Consider the following 13,182-nt stretch of genomic DNA (forward strand, 5'->3'; position numbering starts at 1 on the left):
CTGGCTTAATCTAGCTATGCCTAGTGGTGGGAACAAGATACAAGGCTCATTAATCCCTCATATTTACAATGGATGCTTCTGCATATTTACAAATGCCAATCTCGGCTATTTACAGTTAGTTGCCGTGGGAGCCATTGTTAACCAACATGTTCCCTTCCTGATGCAGATCCGGAGGACCTTGACAGGGCCATTAGCTTCAAAAAATTTATGATTCCCTACCTTTTTTTGATTTGGAACGAAGCTCTGTCATTTGGGGCTCGACCTTTTTATATCAATTAAGGGGTCATCACGCTAATCCATAAAAGGGATGCCAAAGAAGAGCTTGGTAACTGGAGACCCATAACTATGCTAGAAGGTCTTCTCAAAAGCTTTAGCCATGACACTTGCTAGCCACTTTAATGTTTGGATAAGGAGGGAACAAAAAGTATTTATTAAGGGGAGATTGATCCTAGATGCTTCATTGGCCTACCTACCGGAAGGATTTGAACATGCCCAAAGAACAAATTGGGATTTCATCTTCTTTAAGATTGATTTTGATAAAGCTTATGATAGATTGGAATGAGACTTTGTTCTTAAATCTATGCATGACATGGGGCTTGCTCCAAGGTTCATTAAAATAGGACACTCTTTTCGGTAATGTCAATGCAAAAGAAGTTGTGAATGGACTTCTCTCTAATCCATTTATTTTAAGAAGATCAGTAAGACAAGGATGTCCTCTTGCTCCCTTGTTATATGCCACATCGGCGTTTGCTAGCTTGTGGAGGATGCAATGAGCAAATAGGATCTTAAAGGTATCTCCCTCCTTGGTAATAATCAAAATCAAATGTGTCTACAACAATTTATTGATAACACGAACATTATGGTGTATAATGATCCTCAATCCATTCATTCATTCTAGAAGTGTTTACATATCTTCTGCTGCTTGGTATCTGGATGTTAAATTAACCATTTAAAAATAGGGATCAGGACATTGCTCCAAGAACCCCCAATGGTTACTCGATCAAGATTGTGAGAAGATTCTAGAAGGTAAAATCTTTAGGTTGTTGGGTATCCCGACGGGTTTTGGAGTCATCCTTCATTAGAGATGGCTATGGGTTATGAACAAAGTCAAAATGAAATTTGACAAGTGGAAGAATCTTCAGCAAAGCATGGCGGGAAGAATTATGGTGCTTAAGCACATTCTCATTCCTTTCAGGATCTAGTTTCTCGCTTGTTGTTGGAGACCGTCTAATGTTGATATAAAAAACCATTGATACCCTCTACATGAACCTCTTATGGAGTGGCAACTTCGATTCCTTCAAAATGCCCAAAGTAGCATGGAACCATTGCACCCTCCCAAAGTCAGAAGGTGGTCTAGGTCTGTCGGATATTTGTAAGCTAGCTGATAGATTGATGGCCAAATGGATGATAAGGATCCTCTCATTACCCAATGAAGAGTGGGCCTTATTGCTAAATGAAGAGAGCTCATCATGAGTGTGTGTATGTGCTTGAAAATAGACTCAAGTTTAGTTAGGCTACAAGATTAAAACTTGTTCTCATAGAAAGACTTGAGATGTACTATATTTCTCATTGAGTGAAACGACCCCCTTTTATATGAGGTGAATACATGTTGGCTTTGTTAGCTCATGTGGGATTATCCTTGCTTGCTAATGTGGTAGTTTGCTAGTTGCTTGTCACTTCTACTCACTCTCTACCTTCCTTGTGCGCTTCATGGGGCACCACAGAGATACGAGAGGCGAGAAACACCATGGTTCTTTTTTTAGAAGAGTCTTTCTTTGTCTTCATCTGTAGCATCTTTGACCTCAATGTAGTTTTCTTGATTCTTTTTATGGTAGCAATCTTCTTCTAGGTGGCCTTACAACATTTGAGATAAAACTTAGGTTTGGGTAGTGGTGCTTGTTTGCTTTAGAGAGGTGAGTCACTGGATCTTTCCTCTTTGGTCTATGAAGATTCCTTGGTGTGCTAACTTTATGCTGCTTCTTTGATGTTCATGTCAATGTCGTGGTAGCCTCTTAGGTTGGGATTATCCTTGCTTGCTTATGTGGTAGTTTACTAGTTGCTTGCCGCTTTTACTCACTCCCTACCTTCCTTGCGCTTCATGGAATCACATTTCTCAATAATGCTTGGGATTTTCAGACTCATAGATGGCTATCAAGAAATGAATTACAAGAAACCTTTAGGCCCAATGTGAGGAAGACCTCAATTTTATAAGTAGAGGACTGGCCATATGGGATAACCACTTGGCTGAATATATTCAAGTCAAACGACCTATGAATTTTGGGGATATAGTATAGAAAGGTTCTGACAAGTTTATTTCAGTCCCTCATTTCAAAGAAGTAAAACCCCCCTCCATGTTAAAGCTGAGTTGCAGGTGGTATCTAGACTTAGATAGAAGGCAATGGAGATTTAGATTTGAATATGCATGGTCTAGGATAATACCCCCCAAACTCTCTTATCATTTATGGCTAATCCTGCACAAGGCTTTATGGACTAATGAAAGAGCCCTTAAACATGGATTAGGTAATGGGTTTTCTCCAAGATGCAATGAGCACATGGAGTATATCACCTCATTACATTTGTGACAACACAAAGATGATCTTGACCTCCTACATAGGTGCATAAAATTGTTGAGAGATGTAATCGCGGTGTTGTGTGTATGTGAGAACGCACCCTAGAGGTGCAAGATATTGTGGTAAGATAAGAATGCCACATGTGATATGGTATGGTGTGTAAATGTTAACCAAAAGAGTGAAAAAGGGAGTGCCACATGGATGATGATGTGTAAAGTGGGATAAGGATAGAAGACCTATATCATTGTATGGTTCAATAGAGATCTTGTGTTGAGTGTGTAATCTCTCTCTCTCTCTCTCATGGAGTTTTTAGTGTGATATAACCTACCTTAATCTTATGCTTAATTTTGCATCTACTATTACCATGATCAATTCCATATTAGGATTGTTAACATGGTATCAGATCTTGGGTGGGCTCTTGGTCATGGTGAATATCTATAGTTTTCTTGTTTATGAGGTTATTTGATTAAGGATTATTTTCAATTATTATAAAAAAAATTATGCACACTCATCATTATGGATTGCATTTGGAGTCTTGCAAGCTGCTCATAGAGAGCTAGAGATTACGGTGTTGCCATGGAAACTAAAAATGGAGATTTCAGCAAAGATGAAGTCTTGGAAGCTGCCTCATTATCAAGAAAGATGCAAAGTGCAGTTGCATCATTGAAGGTTGGTTTGTGTATTATATTGCCTCAATATTTTGGTGTTTGAGCATGTAAGAATGCTCTATGAAAGGGTTTCTATGTGATGGGATCATGAATTCCATGGTTCTTTGCATATTGGTAAAGAATGTGTAGGTGCAAGATTATCCAAGTGAGGGATAAGCATGTTATCGGCTGAGATGGAGCTCATAAATGGGCACACCGAAAGAGATGTGCTCGTCATTGGTTTGCTCAAAGAAGATGAGCATAATTTTGGATCATAGATGGCTTTATGCACCTTGGTTTCTTGTGGGAAACCATTTGGATAAGCACCCTTGAAGATTGCATGCTATGATGAAGAAGCATGCAATTTTAGAGATCATGAGTGAATGGAGGCCATTATGGTGGCTATGTGGAAAACCTCATGATGGAGGTTCATTGAGAGGTAAAGATATGTTCATCAAGACGGATGCAATCGTGAAGCATGATCGAGGTGAAAGTTGCAAGAAGCTTTGAGCAAGCTTGGGTGCAAGGTAGTGCAGTAGAGATCATGATGATGAGCAACTGCAAAGATTAATGGAGAAGATGAGCAGGGCAAGTGCAAAGGTGTAGCTGGGCACCTGTATTCAATCCATTGTTGTGGGCTACAGCCTACCACACTTCCAAGAAGGAACTTAACACATTCACCTAAAGGAAGAGCAATAGAACACAACTATCATAGGGCACTTACCAATGCTTCGAACTTGAGTCCCTTGAGGCCTCCAAGCTCACTTGTCAAGCTCCAAACCTCCACGCTATCACCGTAGAGTCGCTCAAGCCATTGCATAAGGCAATCACTCTCTCTCACACTCTCCCACATAAGCATGAATCATACAAGCATAGAAGAGGCACAAATGCTAGAATGCTCTCTCTCAATCTCTCTCAAGACACAAAGAAGAGCTGCACTATATTGCACGGTAGAGAGAACCGCTCTACAATGGCGCCGCTACCGGGGAGCGAGTGCCTACATTAGTTGAGCACCATACACACACTACCACTCCTTGTTAAGCTCCAATCGGTTGCAAAATTGTTGGATAGGAGAGCAGGCTTTGGGACTAATTTTGGTACTTATTTAAGACTAATTTGTTGTTAAATTCTCTTTATTTGTCTTGCAATTTGAGTGTGATTGGCTAGCTACGCTTCTCCCTTGAGGTTAGGACAAGGATTCAACACACGGGAAGGATTGGAGGTAGGCGCTAAACCTGCCAATTTCAATTTGTGTGCGAAAGAGAGAGGTCTGTTTTTGCATTTCTGTCATTCTGTTTGAGGATAATTTTTACAGTTTCAATTTTTTGCATGTTCGTTTTATTTTCTGTTCTTAGAGTAGTTTAGTTTTCTGCATCTTTAATTTTGTGTATTTTAGTTCTCTGTTAAACTTGCATTTTAGTTCTCTGTTAAACATGCATCTGTAGAGTAACTGAAATCTGTACACACACATGAAGATTGAACATTTCGAATTTGCTGCAAAACTCATAGCTGCACACGCATTTAGTTCACTGCACACGTATTGAATTCGCTGCAAATCTCACAGCTGCACACGCATTTAGTTCACTGCACACGTACTTCAAAACAGAAAATAATAATAATAATAAAAGAAGGCGGTTGTGTGTGAACAGCGCACCGCGCGGAGAGACCCACTCACCGCACCATAAAGACCGCCACCGCACCGGGGATAAGGGGGTGCAAAAAAAAAGAGAGTTTGGAAAATTTTTCATTTTCTATCACAAAAAATTGGGAGGTTATCTAACTTTTCAAGAGGAGTTAGAAAACACCCATCGTCGAAATTTCGGTCCCGGAACCATTTTCCCAGTGAGCTCATTATGGGAAACTGGTAAATTTTAGGCAATTTTCGATCCTAAAAAATATGCTATTTTTTTGGCCTAATGTGTTCGAGGGGGTTCAAAATGGGTTCTGGCAAAGTTTGAGCCAACTTGAAAATTTTTAGATTTTTTGAAAAAAATAAAATAAAATAATAATAAAAAAAAACAACCTTAAAATTTGACCTTATGCAGTTGCGGTCGGGATGTCATATAGACACTGCAATAGGGTCTAGGGCACCTTCTAGAGTGCCTACGCAGGAAAGTGGGACCCAATCGGTAGGAAATTTGGCAGATATTACTGAAACCTTTTCCGAATCCCAATCTGATATCCTTTCCAGGACAACTAGCTCATTGTCTATGGATAATCTAGGGCCGTCAAATAGTCATCCCTTAGCCCCAAATAGGACACCCACAAGATCTTTTAATCCATTTGAAGCCGACACCATGGGGTTACCACTCAACTTCAATATGTCTACACGAATGCTCAAGGAGCTGAGATCTTTAGGGATCCACAACAACGGTATCTCGTTAAGATTGCGGACTTTTTCTCAGAGCTTGATAGAGCACCTCTAGTCAATGACCAGGGTAACATGTACGTGGGTGGAAATGGTGTTCGCTTCTACGAAGTCACCTATCATCCAGAGAATGTAGACAAATTAGGAGACCTCTCAGCCATGGTCTTCCCAAAATGATGGGAAATGCACCCATTCCTGCTGGGATAACATGACAGTCCACAAGCACCTTTACATCAAAAGCCTGTAGTTCTAACTCTTTGATCATACCTAAGCATTTGACCTTCTAGTGATCGGCCAACCGAATACGAAAAGCAGACGCTTCAGTAATATTAAGACCAAGCCTCTCCACAGCTCCTAGTGTGATTACACAAATTTGTGCACCACTATCTATATATGCCTCTCCCAGATTCTTCCCTTTGTACCATACATTCACCACAGGACATATATCAGGTAACTCCTGAACAGATAAAACAGTCACTATCCCTTTGGCAGGCTCCTTCTCTCTCGGGTTCACAAGTCTTTTCCCCTGACGCTTCAAGTTGGGAGCTAACTCTATCAATTGCCCAAAAGTAATATTAGCCTTCCTTCCAGCCATGTCCTCCTTCAAACTATAGCTATCCTGCCCAACCCCAGTGGAAAATCAGTCACCGAAAACTTCCTGCGAGACTTCCGCTTCTGCTTGATCTTCACATCCCCTCCTTCCTTCACTTTACCTTTCTTCTTGCTAGGCGCTGCAGCATCCCTGCTTTCCCTTTCCTGTGGCATCCGTTTCCCCAAAGGCATTACATCAGCTTCTGCTTCCTTCGTCTTCTCAAGGGTGACCACATCTATCACCTTAGTTTTACCCTTCTCCTCATTTGTCAATCCACTGGTCCCTGCTTCACCTCTAATTTCAATCCCATAATCATTTGCCCTATTGGGAATCTGAGAGGGTAAGGGATACATATCACCTCCCATTTGCTGAGGCTTATCACAATCTGTACTTAAATGTCCAAGTTCACCACAATTCCAACATGTAGGAATGAACCGTCTACCCCTGCCAAAACCACGGCCACTTCCATAGCCTGCTGTCTGACCTTCAACCCCTTCCTGATTATAACCTCTGCCTCGGCCATGTCCACCACCTGTGTTCTCCATCATTTTCAAACTCAGATTCTTCATACAATCCACCATTTGCCTCATGTCTTGTTTAAGCCCTTCATTAGCAGCTGTAACAACTGTGGGTGCCACCTTTATCCCCTGTGGTATGACATTATTCACTTGAGCTTCTATCGGTTGCACTCTTTCCAGCACGGTTCTCATCGGTACCGCTTCTACCCTTCTCATTTCAGGCCTCACTGCCCCACTGGAACCATCCCCAGCTGGGGATGAACCATCCCCAGCTGGTTCATCCGTTGTAACTTCCAATCCTTTGATTTGGCTATCTCCACCGCATCCTCATAAGACCTGGGCCTCTTTAGCTCCACCTTCCAGTGAATGCCTCCTTTCAATCCTTCAATAAAACTATCCTTCTTTATCATGTCCGGAGGTACTTGATCTTCCCCCAAAGCCCTGCACAGTCTCCCACAGCAAAGAGAATTTCTTCACCACATAATCATCAATTGGCTCCAATTCACCTTGTATCAACCCCTGCACTTCATGCCAAACTCTATCTGGATCCTCAATCTTCTTGAACCTGTTCAAAAGTGCAGTCTGCAATCCATCCTCAGTCATAGGAATGCATGGCTCAGCATGCTTTAATGACTCTTCAAAAGTTCTGGACCATGCCCTCGCATCTCCCTTCAAACATATATTCAGCAACCGCAATACCTATGCCGACTCATTGATGTGATTGCTTATGCATGCAACCGCCATCCTTTCAAGAAAATCTGCCACATCTTCATTAGGCCCACCAAAAAACTCTAGATACGACATCATTTTGATCCCCAAGCTTCACTTCAAATCCCAAGAAAAACCAGAAACACCTTCCTTCAATCTCTTACTCTGGGGCATACACCCTCGTAAGAGAAATCCTTGAGCTCTCCTCAGAGGGGGCACCAGAAGAATGTGAGGTGAAAAAAAGAAAAAAGACAATGCCTCTATAGCCCTTCACCTCCCAAACTTTGATAATACGAACACGAACGGGGGCACCACCAGCCACCCGGCTGGAACACTTTTCACAGTTCACCACCCACCCACACCAGAAAGATAGCTCAAAACCACGATAGATAGTTGATTATCCAGCAAAAAACATACACAACACCATCCACATTGTACAAACTCAGCAATTACACCAAAAACCAGGACTCCGGCCAGGATTTACTGCCAAGGGAATTCACCCTTGCGTCTGACAACCAAGCCTCTGTCTCCCGGTCTCTGCTTCTCTTCAGAGGGCGCCCCACCAGCAACCCTCACTTCCTCTACAGCCCGTCGATTCTTTGTCCAGTTGCTACCTACCAAGTGTCATAGGCGAGTCCCACCTGTCTCCAGCCCACACAAAAGCACCTCTACTGCTGCAGCCAACACACACAAAAAACCAAGGCTCTCTCTCTGGTCAGCATCCACTCTCTGCCTGCAGTCATTGCCCACACAAAACCAGCCACTTCTCACCTCAAAGGGCACCCCACCAGCTAACCCTCAACTCAGCAGCTCTCACTCTCTGTGTGTCGTGACCAGCAGCTTCGCCAAACAACCACAGAGCCTCTGCACAATCTCCCCAGCACCAACAGTAACTGCCCAACGCAGCATCACCTTCTCTTGCATCCAGCCCAAGCCACATCACCCAAGGCCCACACCAGCCTGTCTCTTTGCCTGCAGCCAGCCTTTCTGGCTCTGTTATCCAACGCTTCAGCTCCCTTTGCTTCACACAGGTGGCTACCTTACGCCTTTGTTTGCTCTCCACACTCGTCCAAAGTGCCTGCAGCCCTTCAAACCTACATAGGCCACCTTCCTTTGCCTAGCCTCTATCTCTGCAGCATCACCAGCCCGTCTTTGCACAAGGCGGCTCCTCACTCTGCTCGCCTCTCCCTTCGCACGATCACCCGGGCGCCTGTCTCAGCAGCACCACTAGAGAGCCCCTCCTCAACAAGGCGGCATCTTTACACACGATTGTGCCTCTTCTGGTCTCTGCAGCACCTCCGCCAGGCGGTCTCTTTATCTACACCCCCGCATCTGTCTACACAAGCGCTCGGCCAGGCGTTCTCTGGTCGCTGCACAATCACCCCCCGAGGCGGTCCATCTACAAGGCGGCTCGTCGATTCTTCACACCTCCTCGCCAACCTTCTAGAGGCCGCTTCCATTGAGCTGGCGAAAAACAGAGCTTCCACGTGGTCTTTCAAGCTAGCCACATATATTATATATTTAATATTTTATTTCCCTTCAAAGCCTCAATGATGGCCACCACACTCTCTTCATTACCTTGTGCTTCAAGTGAACATGCCGCACGACGATAACTTTCCAAAACTATGCAATATCTACCCACACGTCTTCAGCTGCATCATGACTTACCAAAATACGACCATTGCCATCGGTGCCCCGCATTTAGCAACCACCCGCACACCATACTGCTGCAATAAAACTTCCAAACTCAAGCATCTGCTCCAAAAAAAACAACACGCATGTACCAGCTCACTGCAAAACCACCCGCTCTATACATTTGCCAGGGCATTTAGGGCAAAGTTTATTCACACACCATGCATCCCATATGTACACAGACTCAAAACACCTTTCAGATTTTTGCCTGACAACAGTCAAGGCTTAGCCTTGGACCTCAAAAAAGGCCCAACACTGAAGCAACTTTTTGGCTACTATACGAGCGCATCATACGAGCGCATCCAGTAGATGCTCGCATGGTGCCTCCAAACATTCAAAGATATGATAGATACTACCTTCTGAAGAAGTTATAGAGTCTTCCATCGAGCCCCCCCACATCCCACCTTGCGCGACACGACTTCATCTGCACATACTTGATCTACTACCTGGTTAGATCCCTTGCCAACTTTGAGGGTGGACCTGAATTAGGGAGGGGGTATGTTAACCACTCTGGTTAACATCATTTTTCAAGCGTGGTTATGCTTCTTGTAATCTACCATTTTGTAACCGTTCTAAACACTTATTGATAAAAGATATATGGATGGCCAAGCTTATGGGGCTAGTGTAATGCCGATCGTAAATGAGCTAGATGTACATAGAGCTAGGAAGCCAATATTGGGCCCCCAATTGTAAATGGGCAATCGGCCATTATAAAAAGTGAGCTCATGAATATAAATGATTTTATCGAATATGAAAAGGGACAATCCCATTTGTCACAATTGAGTCTTTCTCTCTCTCACTCTCGTGCTTATGGTTGTATGCTTGTGTTTGTGAATGCTTGCTTGCTTGATTGTTGTGTATGCATAGAGTGGATGGTGTTAGCCTAGCTTCTCTTATCTTCTTCTTTGCTCATCACCTAGCTTGTGGATATCCACTTGGGTGACACAAGTGGTGGAGTGAGCCCCTAGCGGTAGTTAACCCTCATTACTAGGGTTGGCTAAATACAAGTCTCCAAATTGACCCTTGCATGGCTTCATTCTCTTCTTCTCTCCCTCTCTTGTGCAAGGTAGTATGTTTTGGTTAACACCAAGGTCTTTGACCCCCCGGTATAGTAGCCACATGTTGATTCTTCTAGCTCATCTCCCTCTCTTGTGCAAGGTAGGATGTTTTGGTTAACACCAAGGTCTTTGACCCCCCGGTATAGTAGCCACATGTTGATTCTTCTAGCTCATCATCCTCATCTTTGAGGAGTTTTCCAAAACTAATGGACAAACAAAGAGTGACTACTCTTTTAGCCCAATGAGGGTCTCAAATTCCACCAAAAAATAGATATTTATGACATGATTAAATACTTTCACAACCACCCGAAGACATGCAAAATGATGGGTTCTAGAAACCCTTTGATACCATGTGCCAATCTAGTCGTTGGATTTCTATCATGTCCTTTAGTATGAGGCCATATCTTTGGAACCAATGCAGCTTAATAAGTCTCACACAATGCCAAGCCTTCTCTACTACTTTTTAATTCTTTATAGGCCTAAAGATAGTACAAAGCCCTTGTCCAAGAGTGTGTTGCACACACAAGCTACATGAAAAGAGAGTCAAAGAAAATAGAACCAAAATATTTGAAGAATGTAACATGTGAGAGTTTTATACCAGTATAATAGACACATCTAGGAGACACAAGCATGGCTCATGGTTCGACCCATCACACCTAGATCCTCCTCAAATTAGAAGGAGCCTTTTGTGGCTTTGTCTTTGATCACACCAGCTCTTAATCCACATTATCTCTCTCCCTAGCTACAATAGAATTCACTACCCCATCATGAATTAAACACTCTAACTCCCCAAGAAAATAGATGTGGAGTAAAGAAACACAAAGAAAGCAGCACAAAAAGAGAGTCAAGTAAAGAAACACAAAGAGATTTGAAGAAAGTAGCACAAAGAGAGTTGAAGAAAGTAGTGGAGTTCATCATAGAGCTGGAGGAGAGTACAAATAGAGTCTAAGAAATCACCACAAAGAGATTCTAATAAATAAACACAAAGAGAGTTGAAGAAAGTATCACAAAGAGAGTCGAAGAAAGTAGTTGAGTACACACACAAGGGCACAACTTTCACCCATTACCCATGCACGTCACCCATATTTTTTTCCACATCTCACATCTCACTACACTCACAAACACATGTGCCTACAAACAAACTTGTTTAGGATATCCTTAGGTATATTTTTGGAAGGGGGTTGATGGAGCATGGTACCTGGCCCATCACGTATAGAAACTCGTCAACCTTGCAGTAGCAAGTAGCTACTAAGCGCTTCAATGTATGCAACCCCTCCTTTGTCTTTATTTCCACATGCTTAACCTTACCTTGGCCGTAGTAGGCACAAAGAATCCCACTCTCTAAGAATTAAGTTGTGAGATCAAGGCATATATCATGTCACACCAACAAGATTTTAACCGTTCTCTACCCATGTAAATCATTCTATGGTTGTCTTGGTGTGCATTCCACCACTCAAAGGGTGTTGATGGATTCTATTAACCATATAAACGTTAAGGACCCAAGACATGTCCACAATAGAAGGAGTCTCATATGAGGAACTTCTACATTACGTATCTCTTTACATGTTGCCTTGATAAGCCTCAACAAAAGCTATGCCTAGTCTCAAACCACACCACTTAACCTTACATGCTAACTTTATGGCAACATTCTATTGTTAACCTTAGTTACTCTTAGATATCCACCATAGGTATCCGCATTTCATCATTATTCATTAATCAATCGGCATACTGAAAGTATGTGTCACTTTGTATCACAACTGCTAATAGCTTATGGTGCAAAGCGCAGTCACTTGGAAGCATATATGTGTATTCTGAGAAGAAGCAGCAATATATATGTAGATACCGATGGTTTACCGACTTGTCTTTTGTTTACTTATATTTGTGCTATTATTCATATATGTTCTTTGTCTTTTTTTGTAATGCAATAATATGAATAACGGTACACATTGGCTATCCGTCAACACTTTGGTGATCTTGTCGTGTTTGATTTCCCTTTGATTCTCCTAGTTTTTGTTTGTTTTCTAGCATGTTCTTTTTCATGAATGGATTTTCGTTGGTTGAGGGATTTACCTCTCCAAGATAAGCATGCGATTTTTCATGGTCTTTTAGAGACCAAGGATGTTGAAATCATTTTTGCAATGTGGTGTTGGAGTTTTCCTTTCTTGTTTATGTCTGGATTGTCGCGATGCATATGCACTCTCTACATTCTCTACATTGATTATTGTCCCGCGCTGAGCCACTGCTATTTAGTTAGCCAGTTATTGGGGCATTGTTGATCGTATTGAATTTAAAACCATTCATTTTTCCCATGGGTTGAATTATTATCACCATCATTTCTTATAGTGCATTCCCTGTTCCATGTGGTTTGACAATTTTTGTTCGTATTTTCCATTACTGAGTGTCATGCACGTGTTCTTTGATCTAGATACCAACAAGTAGGAAATGGATGATCCAGAAACTCTCTTGAATGAGCAAAGAAATTCCTGAAAGTAGTGGACCGCATGATTGATAGTGAGAAACATTATGTTACTCGCCACCATAAGCAATTTTGCCTTACCAGGCTGGTTGATGAAAATCCTTTAGAGGATGTTAGTCAATATAATTCAGATCACAGTTTAGATCACAGGGAGGATGAATGGGAGGAGAACTAGATACGACAAGGGATCTGGCAGTGATTCTGGAAGTTTAGATGGGCTTGTCTGAGCACAGAACTTGTTAGTTTTTGGTCTCCTTCTTGTAGGTCTCGGTGCCAATGCTCGACCCTTGGTTCCGTTGGGCCTTGGTATCGCAGCATTGCCACCCATCGGAATGGCTCATCAAGTTTCCTTAAAGTATCTAAAGTTCTATGGCAAGAAAAAGGAGGAACTAGATACCCACATTGCTAACTTTGAGAATATTTGACGTGCCAATGGTATGCCACACCCACTATTCCCACAATTACTTAGAGGATGCTAGTCAGTATAATTCGGAACACGGGGATGAATGGGAGGAGAACTATACTGATGAGGGATCTGGTAGTGATTCGAGAA

The sequence above is a fragment of the Cibotium barometz genome, chromosome 4 (genome assembly GCF_041138505.1).
Source record: "Cibotium barometz isolate CiBa-2024 chromosome 4, ASM4113850v1, whole genome shotgun sequence".
Taxonomy (NCBI): Eukaryota; Viridiplantae; Streptophyta; class Polypodiopsida; order Cyatheales; family Cibotiaceae; genus Cibotium; species Cibotium barometz.